This window comes from Urocitellus parryii, chromosome 6 (genome assembly GCF_045843805.1).
Source record: "Urocitellus parryii isolate mUroPar1 chromosome 6, mUroPar1.hap1, whole genome shotgun sequence".
NCBI lineage: Eukaryota > Metazoa > Chordata > Mammalia > Rodentia > Sciuridae > Urocitellus > Urocitellus parryii.
The window spans coordinates 932866-938865 of record NC_135536.1 but is presented as its reverse complement, the minus strand read 5'-3'; positions in this window follow the sequence as shown (position 1 = coordinate 938865).

Genomic DNA, 6000 nt, shown 5'->3' with positions numbered 1-6000 from the left:
CCTTTCTCTCCCCCAGTCTCTCTCCCTCTCCCCCAGAGCACATAACACAACAGGAGTTAATTAATGTCCTCATGTGGTTAGTCAGTGATAGGTTAGAAATCAGGGATTTAGACTCTTCTAAGAGTGGCCAGGAGGGAGCTGGCTTTGCTGAGGTGGCCAGGGCAGGAGGGCAGTACCCAGCAGGACTTTGTGCTCACACAGAGACCAGATGTCTGTGGTGACTGCTGTGACAGCAGCAGCAGGGAGAGAGTCTGATGTCATCAGCTGCGGGGCATGACCTGGCCTGGGCTCCTGAGGCTGCAGAACCTCCTGTGGATGGTGAAGGGCTGTTGGCACAGAGCAGAGGCTGTGGAGGGTGCGTCTGGGCAGAGGGGACCACAGGAGGAGAGCTAAGTGGGGACCCTCAGCACCCCATGCTGTTCCCTGGGGAGCAACACTTAAAAGAGGAGGACTAAGTCCCAGACTTGAGCAGCTGCAGGACCACCTGTGGGAGAGGCCTGGAGAGCAGGGAGGTGGGAAAGATGTTCAGCCAGCTCAAGTGTGTTCAGGGACCAGGGGACTCACCAGAGGGCAGCCTCCAGGGAGCACTGAGAGTGCAGGGGCCTCTCACAGGGAAAAGGCCCCAGGAATGGAGAGCATGTGGGCAGCTGCTGACCTTCAGTCCAGCCTTTCACACTGCAGATAGAGCCCACTGGACAGGACACCCAGGTGAGTGAATGTGGAAAGTCTTCAGCAGAAATGCCAATCACATTGCACACCTAAGCGTCCACCCTGGAGACCAGCCTTTCCCATGCAGTGAATGTGGGGAGGGTTTCAGCAAATCCCACACCTGCTCAGCACCACAGGCTCCATGGTGGAGAGAGGCCTGTGAGTGCAGTGATGTGGGAAACCCCTCAGCCAGCACTGACCTTCATCCAGCAGCAGAGTCCACAGGAGAGAAACGTCCAGATGCTTCATATCTGGGAAGTCCTTCACCACACCCACCACCTTTTCACAACCTGGAGAGGACGGGAGCTCACAGGCATTGAGAGAGCAGTGAGTGTGGAGAAGACTCTAACCACTGCTCTGCTCTGACTCAGCTGCACAAACGTCACAGCCTGAACAGGCCCTCGGAGGGCAGTGAGTGGACAGAGGCCTCAGCCAGTGGGGCCATCTGTTCCACACCAGGATGTCCATGCTGCAGAGAGGCCCTGGGTGGGACCTGACTCAACTGTCAAGTTCTGAGAGTCACCTTTGTGATGGAGCCAGGACTGGACCTCAGTCCTGCACACGACACAGTGACCACAGGGGGGAACTTCTTTGATACTCAATGAATGTCTATCACTAGGTTAATGAAAATCAATAACTATGATGCACTAATATTAACAAGGAAATATATATTTAAAAAAACGGGATTCATATTTTCAGGGAAGCCAAAGTTTGGCACAGACAACAAGTCCAGGTGGCTCCCTGGGAAGCTGGTTCATGGAGAGGAACCCAGATACAGAAAACTATCTCTCAACCTCCCTCTGCACCTGCACATGGGCTGATGCTGGGCTCCCTGTGTGCTGAGCGCCCCCTTGCTGGCCCTGGGCACCCTGCAGAGAGGTTTGTGTCTGGCCTCACACTGAGGTCTTCTCACCATGTGTTTGGCACAGTAATAGGTGGCTGTGTCCTAGGCTCTGAGACTGGTCAGTTGAAGGTACAGTGTGTTCTTGGAGTTGTCGTTGGAGATGGTGAATCGGCCCTTCACAGATTTGGAATAGTAAGTATTACTGCCATCAGTACTAACAAATGAGATTTCTCCAGCCCCTTCCCTGGAGCCTGGCGGACCCAGCTTATCCCATAGCTACTGAAGGTGAATCCAGAGGCTCCACAGAAGAGTCTCAGGGAACCCCCAGGCTGCATTAGGCCTTCCCCAAACTCCACCAGCTGCACCTCACACTGGACACCTGCAAACACATTGACAGCCTGATCAGGACACTGTCACTCATCCACTCTTCCTCTCACTCCTGTCCACTCACACACTCAAGATCTCTGGTTCTCCATTCATTACCTTTGAAAACAGCCACCAGGAAAACCCAGCTGAGCACACTCTTTATGGTGAGCAGCTGTGTTCAGTCCTGATCACTGAGGGGGCTGAGCTGTGTGTGTGTGGCCAGCAGCTCCACTGGGAGCAGCCCAGGTCTTTGCACCCAGAGGATGGAGGGTGGTATCAGAATCCCAGGGATCAACAAGGCCCAGCTTCCCCAGCTCAGAGGCAGAGATGAAGATCTGAAAGACCCTCCAGGGCAGGGCCTGTGGGAGAGAGCTCTGGGCTCCTGACCCAGGACTGCCCAGGGCATGGTTTCCCCTGTTCAGCCAGCAAGGGGCTCAGAGGTTCCCAGCCCTGGTTCAAGGGAGGCCAGGACCTGCTCCCTGCTGAGGGTGACCTTGCCCTCAGCCCCACCATGCTGGTTTTGCAGGTGCAGACTGTGAGAGCCACCAGGTCAGGGAGGCTTACATGAATACTTGAAAGGAAGGGCTGGGAAGTCAGATGGTGGGTCAGGGTCAGAGTCCCTGCTGGCAGCCCTGGCAGGTGATGCATGGGGCTGTGATATGAGGCCAGGGCTGCTGAGGAGACCTTAGGAGCAGAGAAGACAGCAGTCAGTAGCACTTGCCCAGGAGGCTGCAGGCTGTAGGTGAAGCTCACTGAGAGTGAGGCCAGGGGACTGCGTCCAGGTGGGCTCTGGGCTGGGCCTGCCCAGATCCATCACCCCTCTCCCCCTACAGTGACCTTGAGGACAGAATTGGAGCAGTGGGTTTAATGTCAGTCCTGATGAGCTTCAGTCCTCCTCAATGTCTCTGTCTTTTCCTTTTGAAATGGGAATATTCACTGCTGCCATAGAGCTTAGGAGTGTGTGACCCCCCTCTTTGATTTTATGGAACAGAGTCAAGTTTTTCCTGAATCATTTGGATCTTTGCACTGGATTTCTGAGTTCAGCTGAAGTATTTATGCCTTTAGGGTCTAAAACCTTAAGGACTGAATGTGTTCTGTATTATGAGATGGACCTGAAATCTTTGTGTCCAGGGATAGGATAATTGGGTGTGTATAATTATCCTCCCAAAATTCCATGTGCTAAGGTTGTTCTGCAGCCCCTTGGGGTGTCAGGAATTGTGGATACCTTGGGACATGTGGACTAGGGGAATTTATGTCAATCATTGAGGACATGCCATGCAAGGGGATTTGCAGGCCCCATCTCTTCCTCCCTCCCTTTTGATTCCTAGCCACATGGAGAGTGATTTCCCCACAGGGGGGTCTCTGCATTGCCTGTGGCATGTCCAGGAAAGGTGTAAATGCAAAGGACTCAGCTGAACATGAACTGGAGCTTTAATGTCTTCATCCATAATAAAGATCCTGTTTATGTGCTGATGGTCTCAGGTACCTGCTTCAGGGATGCAAAGCTGAGGAGCAGAGTTTTAGGTACTGTGTTAGGAGAAGAGGCTGGGCCTGAAGGACACACTCCAGGTGGTGGCAGATGTCAGACCCCCTCAGTGAGCTTCCCCTGGGGTCCAGCTGGGCCCAGGTCCCTCAGGAGAGCACTGCTGAGCAGAGGACCTTCTGTCTTTATGTTGTGCAGCTTCTCACCTGGGCCTGTCAGGAGAGCCAGCGCTAGTTCAGGTCCTGTCACCAGAGTGAGTGTGAGGCCCAGGCTGAGGGCCTGTGGCATGGAGCTGGGAACTCCCAGGGCCCTGGGATTGCTACAGGTCAGGTGTCCCTGGTGGGTTTTCTTGCTGACATGTGCTCCTGCCAGGGATTTCCAAGTCCACCTGTCCTTTCCAAAGTGGAGGGCTGTGGGCTGCTTCTTCTTATGACACACAGGTGGCTGCTACCTGCAGGATGTCCTGTGAGCCTGGGGTCTCCCTCCTCCACAGCAAGTACACAGGAGGGCAGCTCCCAGGCCTGAGTGAAGGTCACCCTTGGAGGAGAGGTGCAACCCACTTTGCCCTCCCACAGCTCTGCCCAGCTCCAGGCCCTGCCTCCACCAGCACCTCTCTGTCAGGTTTTCCTGGTGCTCTGAGCAATCCCACCCTGGGAGGAATCTCATGGGTGTGGATTTGGACTGTCCTGGGGGCAGATGAAGGAGAGCTTCTGCTCAGGAGCTGCAGTGTCCTCTCGGGCACTCTCCCCAGCATGTGCAGGTGTGAACCTCTTCTGCTGCTCAGTGGTGAGGCCCTACCCCTGCCCTGCACGGGCTGTTGGTGTGTGATGCAGATGTTTCCAGAGTCTGACTTCTTCACAGCCACGTGGGGTCAGGTGGTTTCCAACTTGGTGGACCACAGGGATCCTCTCTTCTCCTACCAGAAGGTCCCTTAGGATGACCTCTGCCTCCTGATAATAATTTCCTGGTGCCACAATCCACATACACACCTTGATTTACCTGGTCCCTCCTCATGCTGACCTGGTCACTCTCTGAACCCAGCCCACTATGGAATGGCAGGAAGGTTCTCCTATAGTTGTGGGCAATTCTGTTTTCATGCTTAAATTTGAACCTAGAGATTCTCATAATGTGTTTCCACATTCCTGCTTTAGTAATTTTTGACAATTTTTCTAGATTTCCAGGTTCTCTTTTATTAAATTCTTGATAACTTGCTAATGTGGCTGGTTAGATGTGCTCTGACATGGAGCACACACATTCTGCTTCAGCTCTCAGGTGTCCCCTTCTCTGAGCACCCACTTCTCTCCTGGGCATGAGCCCCATCAGGAGCAGATCCCAGGGATCCCTGAAGTTGGGTTTGCACAGCTCCTGCACCAGGCCTGCACAGTGGGGAGACCTGGGACCTGCCACCACCTCATGGGTTATGTCCTCAGTGCCCCTAGGGACACATGTGTCTCTCTTCACTGCAGGAAGTGGTGTCTGTGTTGCCTTCTTGCATGGGCTCTGACCCCCAGTGCCACTGCAGCTCCTACACAGCAGTTAATGAAGGCACAGCTGTGCTCAGTGGTGTTCTGCCACTGGGTGGGAGTGGAGCCCCTGGAGCAGGTGGCCTGTGCATCTGTTTGACCAGGGGCCAGGCACCCTGCATGATGTCCTTCATGAAGCAGAGCACAACAGGGCACCTGCTTGTGCAGTCCAAGGGACATGGCCAGAGAATTAGAGGAGGAACAGGATTCCAAGGCTCTGAGGCTCTGGGTGTAGAGGGAGCCATGGAGGCTGGCAGGAAGGCACTTTCTCCACACTGTCCCCATAGGCAGAGGGGCAGGTCAGAGCTGAGACCAGCCTGAGTCCTTGTGCAGGAAGCTGCAGGCTCTCTTTTTGCACCCGAGCACAGTCATGGGGGCTGCTTGTGCAGGGTCCAGGCTGGTCAGTCATGGGGACTGTGTCTGCAGGGTCCAGGGTGGTCACAGTCATGGGAGCTGCGTCTGCAGGGTCCAGGCTGGTCACAGTCATGGGGGCTGCATCTGCAGGGTCTAGTCTGGTCATGGTTAAGACCTTCTGGTTGTTGCAGGGATCCTAGGTGTTTGTGATCCAGCTCCTCAGGGCTGGGTGGACCAAACACTGGCCAGCCACTGCAGGGCCTTCTCTTGGTGACACATACAGCCCAGTCCCTGTTAGTATAGCCCAGTGAGGACCTAGAGAAGGAGCAGGTCAACCTCTGGTCATGGTGGGTTCCTCCAGCCCAGGGCCAGACACCCTCATGGTGACCTTAGGCAGGTGCCCTTAAAGGAAAAGCCGGAGGCTGTGGGTGAGGACAGCAGCTTCTCTTCCTTGAGGCAAGTCTCACCAGACCCCTCACAGGCAGGGGCTGTCACAGCAGGAGCCTTCCCAGAGCCCAGAGCATCCCTATCTGTGATGCTGTTACCTGGAGATTCCAAGGTCTCAGTCCATGGACAGTCTATTCCATTCCCCAGGCCCAAGGTGAGGCAGGATCAGGGCAGAGCACTGGGGGAGGAAAGCAGCCATGGACACCAACATGGAAGTACAGAGAGACCCTCCCCTATCACAGATGAAATACAAACCCCACAGGCTCACCCCAATG